Source organism: Panicum hallii, chromosome 9, assembly GCF_002211085.1.
Source record: "Panicum hallii strain FIL2 chromosome 9, PHallii_v3.1, whole genome shotgun sequence".
NCBI lineage: Eukaryota > Viridiplantae > Streptophyta > Magnoliopsida > Poales > Poaceae > Panicum > Panicum hallii.
In genome coordinates this window covers 39150698-39165042 of record NC_038050.1, presented here as the reverse complement: position 1 = coordinate 39165042, position 14345 = coordinate 39150698, and positions in this window count along the sequence as shown.

Here is a 14345-nt window from a genome sequence, read left to right as displayed (position 1 = left end):
TTTATGCAAAATAGTTGAAATATAAAAGTAACTTTCAAAATTACTTAGGGCCAAAATGTAAGAATGCAAGTCATCATGACATCACATGAAAACTTGTAAACATATCCAAAATTACATCAAATCCATCTTGGTAAGGACAAAAGTAATTCAAATTCTACTTTTGTTCAAAATTTGACATGTAAAGATATAAGCTTTGGTTTTTGAACTTGAACCCTAAATCAAAGTTGTAGGGTTTGAAAAACTCTCCAACTTTCATTTTGGGCATTTCCTCATTAGACCTCTACATCAGTGGGAAATTTTAGTTTACCGAGAGGTCCCTAAGATTTCTAAAATTTTCAAACAGGCCCCCCAGACCCCCTCCCTCTCTTCTTCCTCGAGCACGTGCTCCTCTGCTCTGCTCCTCTTGCCGCCGGCGCAGTGCCCCGCCCCTAGTCGCCGCTCTGCTGCCGCCGCCGCTCCACCTCCTGCTGGATCGACTTCCACGCGTCGTTCTCCCCCTGCCCCGGCCCTGTTCCCCTTCCCTGCTGCCCTCTTTTGCGCACGCCACGACCTTCCCGAGCCACCGCCGGCCGCCACATCATTGCCGCCACTGCCAGCTCCTGTTCGCACCTGCAGCACCACTCCTGGCCTTAACACACGCTCTACAGCCGCTCTGTGATCTTGTTTACTTGCTGCCGTTCTTCTTTTCCACAGCATTTCCCTTCCCGAGCTCAACCCCCTCACCGGACCTCCGCTGCCACTCCTGCCCACCATCGTCAGCCACCCTCGCTGCATCCGAGCCTTGATCCTGTGCTACCAAAGCACCGCAGTGACCCACTGGTGCTCTACAGCCCGTCCAATTTCATCCTCCCGCATCCGAGTCTCGTCTTCCACAGCTCCGGCCAGCACAAGCTCCGCCGCCGCCGCCGTGGACAGGCCGCCTCAGCCAACCCCGCACCACGACAACCCCTTAGTCAGCTCCCCCTCGCCCCCGTGAAGCTCTATGACCCCTCCATTAGCTCCCTAGTGCAACACATTGACTCCCCGACGCTCGCCGGCGTTCACCTCCGCCGCCATCGTCACTGCTTCCACCAGTTACATCTAATCTGAAGCTTATGTTCCCAATTGACTGCACCAATACCTTCCCCACGACTCACTGGAGGTCATGCGTAGGTCCTTCACCGGCGTCGGCCGCCGGAGCATCGCCGTCGTCGTTGACCTCTCCGCTACCACTTCGGGCTCCCGTCGAGATCCCCTTCCCGGTCACCTCTACCCTCGACACGTGAGCCCCTAAAGTTTTCCCTCCCCTCGGACTTCACCGCCGGTGACCCTCCTCGCTGGAACACGGCCGTCTAACCCCTGTTTTCCTTTCCCCTCTGACCAAGGACCTCGAGATTAAAAGAATTGAAAGCTCAGGGGGCTGTCTGCAAAGTATATGACTCATGTGAATAGTGCGATAGTGTCACACCCTAAAATATTCAATTTTAGGATGTGACTATCTTTTACAATATGTTCATCTATCAATAGGATTTTCCGAGAATTTTAAAGATTTTTCTGGCAATTATTTTATTTATCCTAGAGCTAGATCCATTTATTTTATTATTTGGAAAGCTCTAAAATTCTTTTTATCATGAGTTTCCTCGGAAATTTTGGGATTCTTCTGGATATATTTTTCTTGGTTTGAAATATTTATCTGGACTTTTCTAGATTTATTTTAAACTTGAAAATGTGTTCTGAAAAATATTTATATTTTGATTTTCATCGCAGTCGGACCGAGCCGTATCCTTGTTGTGCATCCTTTTAACTTTGTCCTCTCCGAATCTTTAAGATATCCCATCGAGCTCCCAATCCTCTAACCGTTTCCCCCGATCAAGTCATGCTTGAATACGACGCCTCGTGGCTCGTCTTCGGTATTTTTCCGACGATGTTCGATCACCATCAGCCCCAACGACTCGGCCTGATCTTTTCCTTGTCTTTTCGCGCTTCCGAATAAATGGTTCACATTTAACTAGCGCTGTCAGCTCGCTTTCCTGTTCAGCCTTCACCCGAGCTCGCGCTCGCAGCACCGCCCCTGCTTGCGAGACCGTGCGCCCATGATAGAAGTCTCGAGCACTGAGACCACGCGACCCTCCTGCTCACAAGGCTGAGCGCCCGAACCGTTGCGCCCGTGCGACCTCCTTCTGCATCGCCCCCAAGTTCCTGCAGACAGTCGCTCCTTTCCCTGATCCTTCTCTATGACATCACGGCCCCACCTGTCATCTTCTTTTCCGGTTTCATTTTCTGTTCAGGCCCAACCCGTGCACAGGGAGAGCTCGTACGCCCCGCACAGCACCCCTATAAAGGGCGAGCCAAAACCCTCGGGCCTGTGCCCTACCCTGCCGAGCGCCGCTGTCGCCTTCCCCTGCGTCACCTCCTACGCTTCCTGTTACCGTGCTCGTGTCCTCCCCCGCGCACCAGAGCGCCACCTCGCCCCTGCTTATAAAATCCTCAGCCCCTGCGACATCCCTTTCTCTCTGTGCCCTAGCCCCTGCGTCCCTGTCGCACAGCCGCCGCCCCTCGCGTCCCTGCGCAGCTAGCAAGCCATCCCACTGCCGCATCGCATCTCCTGCAGCCAGCGCCATCATCACGTCCTCCTCCCCCTGCCCCTACACGCCCTGCACCGCTCCCCTGCATCACGCCCCTGCCGAGCGCCGCCCTGCGCCCTGCCCTGCAGCAGCCACCGTCGCTCTTCCTCCTGTGCCTTGCCTCCCGAACAGAACCGCCGCCAGCAGCTGTTGCTGCAGCCGCCCCTCCTGCTGTCGCGCCACCCCTGTACCCGCACCACCAGGCCAGCAGCGCCCTCCTGGCCTTGCCCAGCGCCACCCCTGCACATCCTTGTCCCGTGCAGAGCCGCCATGAACAGAGGTGCAGCTCAGGAACGGAACAGAACGGATGAACAGACCCGCCCTTCATCTTCCTCCGCGAAATTCAATCACCACGATGCATCTCCATGGTAAGTTAGGTATGGAATGGAATCCCCTCGTCGTCCTCTTTCATTTGCCCCGCTTCCCGCAATCTCCCGTGCCCAAAATCGACGGGAATTCGAGCTACAGTACCCGCCGCCACCATTGCTGCGTCATTCCAAGCTTTTCATGATTTAGTCCCTGAAGAATCCTGTAATTATCGTGTAATTTTCTGTGTCTAACGAAAATTGCAGAAAACCCCTAGATCTTTTCCATCTTTTCAATCCAGCCCCACCCGTGGTATTTTTCAGATCTAACCCTAATCTTTTCTTGTTTTGCAAGCACTATTTTCTGTGTCTTGTATTTCTTTTCTGCTAACCCCTAAAGTCTATAGTTAATTACGTATAGGTCCTTGCAGCCCTGTTTTATGCGTAGTTTCCACGTTTTAGATCCGTTTCGATCCGTTCTTTTTGCATTAGTTTTCTAAAACCCTAAGCTATCATTTAGTAGCATTGTTGTGCCGTAATTCCTGTTTTTAAAATTAAATATCAATTTAATTTGAATAATATCCTCTCATCTAGTTCTCCGAAATAAAATCCAATTAAGTCTTTTCTCCGGTTTTTCATAGTTAATGTTAATTTGATTAATATCAACTTAAATGTGTTTGTAATTCAATTTGTTTAGTTCAACGCGGATCATAAAGTTCGACGTTTAGATGCTCTCACAAGTTTTCTTTTCTAATTAATTATTTAATTAGTGTAATTTATACATAGAGAATTGTATATAAAATTTGACTAAGTTATATTTTCGCCTTTATAAATGCAAATATAATATGAGTTAATTATAATTAGGGATATTCTCTTTTGAATATCTTTTACATTAGTTTTCTAAATTAAAATAAATGAAAGCCTATAGTTCTTTTATTTCTTTTATAATATAAATCTTCTGATAGCTGTTTCTTTTCAACCCTAGCTCTGTTTTCCACGTTTCTTTCTTTCTTGTGATCGTAGCAACGAGCCTTATCCTTTAGTTCACTCTTTTAAAGCTTTCGTTTTGTTTGTTGTATCTGTTCTTAGTTGTTCTTGTTTGTTTGCTTGCTTGTATGCTTCGGTCGGATGCTTGTGTGATGTTAGAAGAAGCGCGATCCAAGAACTTTGAAGATCTAGAGTTTCAAGAACAAGAGTTGAAGACTCTGAGCAGCTATTCTCTAAAAGAAAGGCAAGTGTTTCCTTAATCATGCTTTTGCCTAATAATCACAATAAATATAACTTTTTATTTATGCATGCATGTGTCCTAATTTTGATGGATCCTAATTAAGGATCCCTGAGATTTTTGAAAATCTCAAAAAGACCCCTCGGACCCCCTCCATTCTTCTTCCTCTGGCACGCCCTGCTCTGCTCTGCCTCCTTTGCCGCCGGTGCAGTACATCTCCCCCAGCCGCCGCTGGGCTGCCCGCTGCCACTCCACCTCCTGCTTCCACCCTCCCCACGCGTCACTTGAACGCCGGCCGCCGCCCTAGCTCGCCCCTGCTGGCCCTCCCCCGCGTGCGCCACGCCGATCCAGATGCCGCCCAGCCGACACCTCGTCACCACCATGGCACGAGCCGAGCACCCCCTCCGGGCCTCTAATCTCCTACTCTCAGGCTTCTTTAGCTCCTGCCCGGCTCAATTGCGCTTTTTCCTCCTCCTGCATAGCACCCCGAACCCCCGATCACCACCGCCGCCCGCTCCTCCCTTTCGGTGAGCTACTGGCCGCCGTGGATAGCCGCCGTCGACCGCCCATTGCCCCCACCGACCCCCTAGCAAGCTTCCCCAACCCCTGCTCGTGCTCACCAGCCCCTAACCACCATCGGATTTTGGCCGGAGTGCCACTGCCGGCGACCGCCGCCCGCCGGCGCCCCCTGCTCGCCGTGGAGCACCCCTTCCCGATCCTTCTCGACTCCAATTGACCCCACATCTAGCCTCCCCACACCGTCCTGAAGCTTCCCGACCCCTTCTTCACCGCTTACGACCACCGGAGCGCCGCCTCCGCCGTTCTCCTCCGCCGCCGGCCGCTTGCTCTCGTCACGCCGCCTCTACAGGCCACCCCGACCCCAATCCCGGACGTCTGCAGGTGCGCAAGGACTTGGTGATGCTTCCACGCCCCTCCACGCTCGCCGCCGGCGATCACCGTCGCCGGATTTGGCCGGTCAAACCCCTACCCCCCCTCTGACCACGGCCAAGGACCTCGGGTTGAAAGGAACAAAAGCCCAGGGGGTTGTCTGCGAAGCCGTGACTCAAATGAATAGTGCCTTCAGGGACCCCTTTGTTATTTTTGTTGCAAACTTTGAAATTCCATATCAATTCAGAGAAAAATCAGAAAAATACAAACTAAAATTTGTTGGATTCCTTGTTCTAGGATCTACAACTTTTTTGCTCTAATTTAAATGTTAGTTTAAGTGGTTGCAAACTATGAAAATGCTTAGTAAATAGTAGAAAAATGGTAAAAATGTAAAACCAATTGAGTTAGTTTTGCTTTGACATGTATTACTTAGGAAAAATAATTAACCTACTGTTTGTATAATATTTTTATAATGTGTAAGTTTAATCATGGATAATGCTTATTTAATATTGTGTATTTCATATCTGCAGCTCTAAATGCTTAAAAATTATGAAAATATTTTGAATTGTTGCTCTTGAGTAGTGCAACCTGTTCACAAAAATCTAAAACAAAATCTTGTATACTATAACTATAAATAACTCTTAATATATTAGTGCTGTTGTTATTTATTCTTGTGACATAATTTCTATGAAGATAAAATCTTGATAAATTTACAGTAGCGTAGACATAGCTTAATCTGTAATTAATAAAAGTTTCAACCCCAATGCTATGGTAGTTTATACTCGATAAATGACTGCCCAGTTAATTTCCAAATAGTTTTTCCAAATAGTTTAAGTGAACTGTGTTTTCATTGGATTGCAACTTTATAGTGAAGTAAAATGAAAGTGTATGCATATCTTAAACTACATCTTTGCATATCATATAGACTCAACTACTCTCGCCGACGGAGACTACGAATTGATCCCGGAATCAGAAGTGGAAATTTCTGAAGACCCCGGGAACGTCGTCGGAAATCTAACTGAAGCTCCGAACCAAAGTTCGGAAAACTTTGACACTTCTGCCCCAACCCCACCAGTGAAGTCAAGCCTCGGACATAAACCCGCTACTTTATTTACGCTGCAATCTACATTTATATATATATACTTGTGCATTAAGTTCTTAGGAGTTGTTTGGAAACCCTAGTTCCATATTCCTAGGAACCGATGTACTGAATACTAGAACTTGAGTCCAAATAGCTGCTATGCTAAATAGGACCGGTAGAAGTCGAGTGATTGCTTGTCACTCGCGAGCTTTATAGGAATTGTAGTGTTTACATTCCTGTAATCACTATAAGGGTAACGGACGGGATCGATGTGAAGTATCATGGTTGAGATGATACCCCGTCTGTGTTGATGAATTTGGCTAAGGTCGCAGTGTGTTGTAGCGGTGGTTAAGTATTTGAAAGTACTAGCCATATGCTGCGAAATATGGTAAGCGGTAAGCCTAGTAACCAATCGGCCCGAGGAGTGGACATACCTCCCACCACTCGTATTTGGCTTTTCCGGTTACTCACTTCAACGTGTGGGAATACGTGTTGCAGGGCAACCAGGAGTATGGTCATGTAGTCGCGCTACAGACGTACATCCTGCATATTGAGTGTGCGTATGGTCCTGCAGTCGCTTGTGGTGGATCTGATCCACGAGTCGGAATGAAAGGCAAACGGTTGCTTCAGAACGATCTCTGGATGTTCCAAGCATGTGAGTTAGGTTTACCCTTGCAAGGCTGAAATTCGATTCAGGAATCGTCCATTTCTCGCGGTGATTGAGACTGCTTGATCCCTTTGCCACATAGAGTAACAAGAGCAACTTTATGGTCATCAAAAATGATGTTTGACTAAAGATTCTACCATGCTTGAGTAGTTATAGGTGCTTACCTAGAATGAATAATGAACTAGAACTCGAAAGCTAAAATTTAAAATTAAGGATCCATTCTTTTTTGCTTTTGAGCTAAAAACTTTACCCATAACCATTAAAGCCTTCATAAGTCTAGTTGAATGGCTAAGTATACCATGAAATGAGTAAGCCTTGTTGAGTATTAGAATACTCAGTCTTGCATTGTGACTTTTTATTCAGGTAATCCCCCTGAGAACTCTACTCTGCCTATGCCATGGCCTTACACTCTGCCCGATGGTTGGTCCGTGGAGTGGGACCCGTCCCCGGCCAACACTAATCCTACCGAGTGATATCATGCCAGGGCTTAGCATGATATCCGTACTGGCAACATGTACAGTGGTTGTGTTTTAAATTCCTCTGCCGTAAACTTGAAAACTTGAACCGGGTTTGTAATAAATCCTATCAGTTTGGAATTGATAATACTTTTGACAACTTGTGTAATATAAATGCCTATGATGTAAAATATGATGGTGATTGTATATCTGGACTCACCTTCGTGTGAGGTACCTTGTTTGATCCTGCATCGGTGGTTTATCGGGACGTTACCCGACAGGCCAAGGGATCATACCGTTTGAAGTACGTTGGGGCCCTCAAGAGTGGACTCGTGTACTTGAGCCGGTGTAATTCAGGTTGGTTCTGCCACACTTATGATAGGTATGAATGTTGCAATGGGTGCCCATAAGGTAGTGCCTCCAAATCTTGAGAGTGTGAATGACAGCTGCTAACTGAAGATCATGTGTTGGGTAATTCTTTTCATGGGGCCGAAGTGCTCGTGAAGCATAGGCAATAACCCGATTGTCTTGCATAAGTACATAGCCCAAACCAGTACCAGAAGCATCACAGTAAACATCAAATGGCTTGGTATTGTTAGGTTGAGCTAAGACTGGGCCTATAGTTAGTTGTGCTCTAAGGGTGTGGAAAGCTTTTTCACAATCTTCATCCCACACAAATTTTACTCCTTTCTTCAATAGTTGAGTCATAAGTTTAGCAATTCTGAAGAAATTCGGAATGAAGCGGTGATAATAACCGGCTAAACCAAGAAAACTACGAATCTGATGAACATAAGTGGGAGATTTCCAATCAATCACCTCTTGAACTTTACTGGGGTCAACTGAGATACCATTACTGGAGATAGTATGGCCCAAGATTTCACACTATCCAACCAGAATTCACATTTGGAGAACTTAGCATATAACTGATGGTCTCTAAGGCATTGGAGAACAATGTGCAAATGTTTAGCATGGTCCTCCTCGTCCTTGGAATAAATAAGAATGTCGTCGATGAAAACCATGACAAACTTGTCAAGCTCCGGCATGAAAACCAAATTCATGAGATACATGAAGTAGACAGGGGCATTTGTGAGACCAAAAGACATAACTAAGTATTCATATAGTCCATATCGAGTGGAGAAAGCAGTCTTTGGAATATCACATGGTCGAATCTTGATTTGATGATAGCTCGTAGGAAGATCAATCTTGGAGAAAATTTTTGCTCCAGTCAACTAATCGAAAAGAACATCAATGCAAGGAAGTGGATATTTGTTTTTAGTTGTCACCGCATTAAGAGGCTGGTAGTCTACACATGACATCAAACTATGATCTTTCTTCTTCACAAATAGGGCTGGGCAACTCCAAGGTGAAGCGCTTGGACAAATATAGCCTTTGTCTAGAAATTCTTGCAATTGTATTTTTAATTCTGCTAATTACTTGGGTGGCATTCGATAGGGTCGTTTAGAGATAGGTGTAGTGCCTGGCTGCAGTTCAATGACAAACTCTATATCTCGATCTGGTGGCATGCCTGGTAAGTCATCCAGGAAAACATCGGCATACTCGCGTACCACCGGAATTTCTTCTATTACGGAGTGGACCTCAATGAGAACACATGAATTTGTGCATTCTCAGAAAGGCAAATATAGAGTAGTAGCTCCTTGGGTCGGGGAATTGATTTCAACGGCTCGGGATGAAAGATCTAAGGTTACTCCATGCCGAGTCATCCAATCTACTCCCAAAATGATATCGATGCCTTCAAGTGCCAAGAGAATCAAGTCGGTTTTGATGATTTTGCAACCCAATTTAACTGGCACATTCTTATGCGTTGATTTGAAGCAATTTTAGCACCCGGTGTAGCTATCATATACGACCCTCTTGTGTGATAGAAATCCAAGCCCACTTTTGCACCGAATTTTGCACTGATGAAACTATGTGATGCACCAGAGTCAAATAATATAACAGCGGGCTTGCGGTGGATAGAAAATGTACCCGTCATTAACCAGCTCATTGTAAGTGTCCATTCTGATGGGATTTAGACGTTCCTTGAGCTTGGTATTGACCTCTACGGAAACGATCATGTTTCTTGGAATCCGTGTCAGCATGATAACCCGCGTACTGAGAAAGGTTAGTGACCTCTGCGTACTGAAGTACAGTGCGGGTACCTTGAGTAAGAGCTGGAAACTCATTGAGCTTTCTTTCCATCAATCCTTCTAGGGTGTGCCCTAAATGCATTTTTAAACTCGTCCCAGGTGACAACGTGGTCAGCCGGAAGCATTGCAAAATAGTTGTCCCACCATATACGTGTAGTACCGCGAAGCTGCTGCGCGGCAAATCGAGCTTTGTTGGCTTCAGGACATGGCAGTGTCAATAAGGCAAACTTAAATTCAATGGTACGAATCCAAGCGTCCACATCTAATGGCTCCTCTGTCTTGTTAAACAGAGGGGGCTGCATTTCAAAGAATTCCGGGTAACGAGCAACTTGTGGTTGGGGTGCATTGTGCACACCCCGCTACTGATGATGGGGTTGCTGCCCCTGAACAATCTGTCGGAGCAACTCGGGTTGAGCGGCCATCACATCCACCAAACTAGGTGGCGGTGGCGGTGGTAGCGTCTGTTGCGACCTGCTGCCGCTAGCTTCGAACCCATCACGATTGCAGCGTGTTGCCCCAACCATCTGAAATATGGAGGTTTATCATCAGCAAAGACTTCATAATTCTCCCATGATTCAAAAAGATAGTATAGGAAGATGTAGAACTTGAAAGGCTTGATACAATTGGGTGTGTGATCTATGGCTGGTTATGAGAAATTTCATAACTCACGTTCTGTTTATCTAAACCCTTACAAATGTTGGTGGTGATTAGGAAATTTAGTAACCTAAAATTATAGCATTCAATACACCTCCAACTACTACATGTCGGACTACATCAACTACCATATGGCTTCTTTGACTACATCACCAACTGCTTCATTACATCTACAACTCCTTCGACTACATCTTCGACTGCTTCGACAACATCTACTATGACTTCAACTACATCTTCAACTGCTTGAACTGTACCATCACTACCATCATCTGCTATGACTACAATTCAACTACACTGTATCTTCGATTACCTCGACTGCACATCCAACTGCTTCCACCTTATCTCCGGCTACTACGACTATACCTCCGGCTACTTCAACTATACCTCCAGCTACTACAATTTAAATTTTAACTGTACTGCAATTTTTTACTACTTCGACTGCTCTCTAACTGCATCAACTTTATCTCTAACTACGATTACTACATCTCCGACTGCTTCAGTTGCACCTCTGTCTAGTACGACTACAACTTCAACTACACTGCATCTATAACTGCTTCGACTGCCTCAGTTACACTTCCGTTTACTACGACTACATCATGGCCTACTTTTACTGTATCTCCTACTAGTACAATTACTTTTGCAACACAACGACTACATTTCCGGCTGCTTGAGCGACACTTCTGACTACTGTGACTACAATTTCGACCACTTCCACTACATCTTCCACTGCTTCTCTGGTTTGGCCATTTTCAGATGAACTACTGCATCATTGATTTCCAATTGCCTGCCAATATTCACATACATCCATCAAGTCCTTAACTAAGGCCTACATACTTTCGAGTCTTCGAGCTTCTATGCTACACTCCTTATATCAGGTGGTACTCAACTCTAAGCTAGCCTATTAGCACCTGCCCAAAAGTTAGGCTACACTAAGAGGAGTATATGCAAAAGTACTCCAAAGTCATTGCCTAGTAGTTGTCAAGGTTGTTGACAGATGACTCGCTGCGTGCGAGGGAGTGAGCTCCCATACGTGCGGGCTGTGGGGCTACAACCTCATAGTCAAGGTCGAAGACACCCTCTATCTCCTCGGGCTCCTCATCACTGTCAACGTCCATCACGTCCAGTGGGGTGTGAAGGGCTGCCTGCTATGCATGATGCATGTCGATATGCCCATTGGCGTCCTCCAACTTGATGTTGAGGTCATGGATCTGCTCCTCCAAAAACTCAATCATCGACTCATGCTCATCCACAGTGGTCTCAAGTGTCTGAACTTGGCCTTCAAGCTGGCCAATCCTAGCATCTCTATCACCAATCTCCTCACCCAAGTCCTGCATCTGCTCGTCCCTCAAACGGACTATCCACTGGAAGGACTAAGCAAAGTCTATCACCTGTGCCATCCCCTTACTCTGAAGGGCCTGCAGGCGGTAAAGTGCATTCATGCACCGGACTGAAAAGACTATGGTCTCGATAGGAATCTGATCTACCGAGTGGCCTAGATGTGCCAACCAGTCAAGCCACAGAGGGTCGCTCTCGCTGACTGCCGGAAACAGCCTAGCTGGAGCCAAGATCACCTTCAATGGGTGCTGCTCACAAAATGTGGTGACCGCCTTCATTGCTACTGCTTCCCATGAGTCAGTGAGGCGGTGTCCGACAACCTCAGTCTCAATGGTGAGCCACGCGTGGTTGAGTGGGTGCTGGGGAATGGTCATGCGCACACGGCACCGATGGACATCCGTCTCCATGAACTCCTGCCCCACATAAAGAGGCAGGTTCGGGTACCCAGCGGTGCTCAACACGCCCCACAAGATGGAGGGGAAGCCCTCCCAGTGTAGGCATGCTGAGTGCGCATGTCCTTCCTCGTCCACCTCCATAAGAACCAAAGCAGCCATCTGATTCAAAAGATTAAAGGGTGAGATAACAAAAACTGATGCTCAATCTAATAAACTGATTATGGATAGTGCACTAAATTGAGCATAACTTCTGCAGGTGATGTGCAAAAAGTCTCAAATGTTACCAGAGCATACCTAAGGTACTTGTGCACAACTTTGCTGGTCAACCCCAAAGCTAGATCAGACTCTAAGATAACTATATCCTTACATTTCTAACTTACTGTCTAGTCCAAAATTCTAGAAAACAAAGGGCTAATGTTTTGTAGATCTGAAAAAAATCTATCTGGCCAAAAATTACCCAATTTTAACAGTAGCTTATTTACTCAATTTACAACAACTTTCATGTTGAATCTCCTGTAGATAAGGTCATTTGTTATGGTTAATAAATTGATTTCCTTAGATTGGACAGAAAACAACAGGAACCTTGATGAACTTTGGTTAGTGATTTAGCTATTTTGGGGGTGAATTTTGTCCCGGTTTATCCATAACTCAATTTTTATTCGAATTTAAAGATATGCAGTATGCACAACCTTTCTGTCCTCACAACTTTATAGTTGCCATTAACTTGGTCTTACGAAGTTAATTCGGTAGCTTAATTTAGTATGTCTCTCCCTATAATAACTAGTCGAGCTCTCTTCATTCTTAACCTATCGTACCCGCGGTTAGTGTACCTGCAGAAAACTCACATAGATATATAAATTCTAATTTACATTGCCACCTAGTTATATTCCCATATTCCCATAGGGCTTTGCGAGCTAGATATAATCCTTAATGAGTCCAATGCATTTTTCAAATATGAGTCTTAAAAATAAGTTTTATAAAACTTATTTTTAAGATTTGTTGCATACTCTGGGAAATAGTGTTAATAGTAGGGTGACAAATCATGTATAATTAAGCGCTAATTATGTCGGAACTTACACTTATCATTAAGCCCAAAATCGGCCAAGGAAGCCGATTGTCACTACCTAGTCATCGCAATCATGCAACCGTTATTTGGTTAACAAATCCATCTAATAAGACTTGGCCTAACATTATCGCCCAAGGATCGAACTTAACCAAGATAGCTTGAGATAATAGTGGCAGGACAAACAAACCAGTAGATCGGATTACCAACAACAAAATCCAAAATTGCAGATAACTTGATAGTTTTAGCGAGAATCAAAGAAGAAATCGGCTATAGTATTGCTGCATGAAAGGATTAGATAAAGCCGATAACTCGATGATTGTCACTGGATAAATTATGAAATCTACTGAGAACTAGCAAGAGATCAAATGATGCAGTCTCACAAGCACTTAACAGATATTGATAACTTGGTAGATTGATCTAGATGAAACTACATTGATGCGCTGGTAATTAAAGCCTAGAGAATTCAATAAACACGAACTTACCAGCAAGCTGGAGATCGATCCGATGCAGCCCTACTTGCTGAAGAATTCACCGAGAAAGTACTTCTACGCTTACATCTAGGGTTTTGGCGAAGTGGTGAGAAAAGTTGTATTGATTGATGATTTTTCTTTACAAAACCCTAACTACTACTATTTGTACCTAAGGAAGACTCCTGATCGACCATGACTGTTACAAACTTGACTTAAATATAAAAACTACTATATCTACAAGATAAAACAAAAGGAAGCTGGACTTCCACAAGATCTTCTGCTGATGTCATCTTCTAGTCTGATTCGAACTCCCTCTGACTATTCCTTGACCGAGTCCACATCATCTTTGACCAGCATCATGCTTGACAACCTTGCCCCAAATGACTTCTCCTGGGTCTTGTTGTCTTCTTTCCTTTCCATAAGTATTTCTGCAAAATTTTGGCATCAACAAACCCGTGTTCATTGCTGACCCTCCTGAATCTTTCCTGTTCTTCGCAGCTGGCCTGTAAACTTTTGAACGGAAATCCAATCTAGAGAAGACTGACTTTTGGCGTAGATCCTTAGAAAACCTCTTGAAGACACTAGTAACCGGAATATTCGATTTGACAGCAGCTGCATAAGATCATTGTTTTTTCCTGTTCTTGACCTCAACCTAGGGAAACGAAGGACCACTATCCTTGAGTGAGTGAGGAGTCATGAGCACGTTCATAGCCATGCGAATTCCAGAGGTGAAAGAACACCTTAAATGAAACATTTGCAAAAGATCCAAGTTGATAAACTGCAAGCCCAACAGCTTTCAAAGAGACCAACAACTTGAAAATCCTTTCCGCATCAACCACGGCAAACAAGGAGGCCGAACCACCAAGAGCAAACTGGAGGGAAAGAGCCACAGATTTGATAGACAGACGAAAGTTTGCACGATTAAACGCGCCAAAAGCTAGAAACTGTTGGCATCATCCGAAGTAGGTGAAACCACTAGGAAACCGAACGAACGCGTACCTTTGCAGCAAAGAGAACTCCCGGTGGGGTTGCCAAGGAGGGGGGAGGAACCATG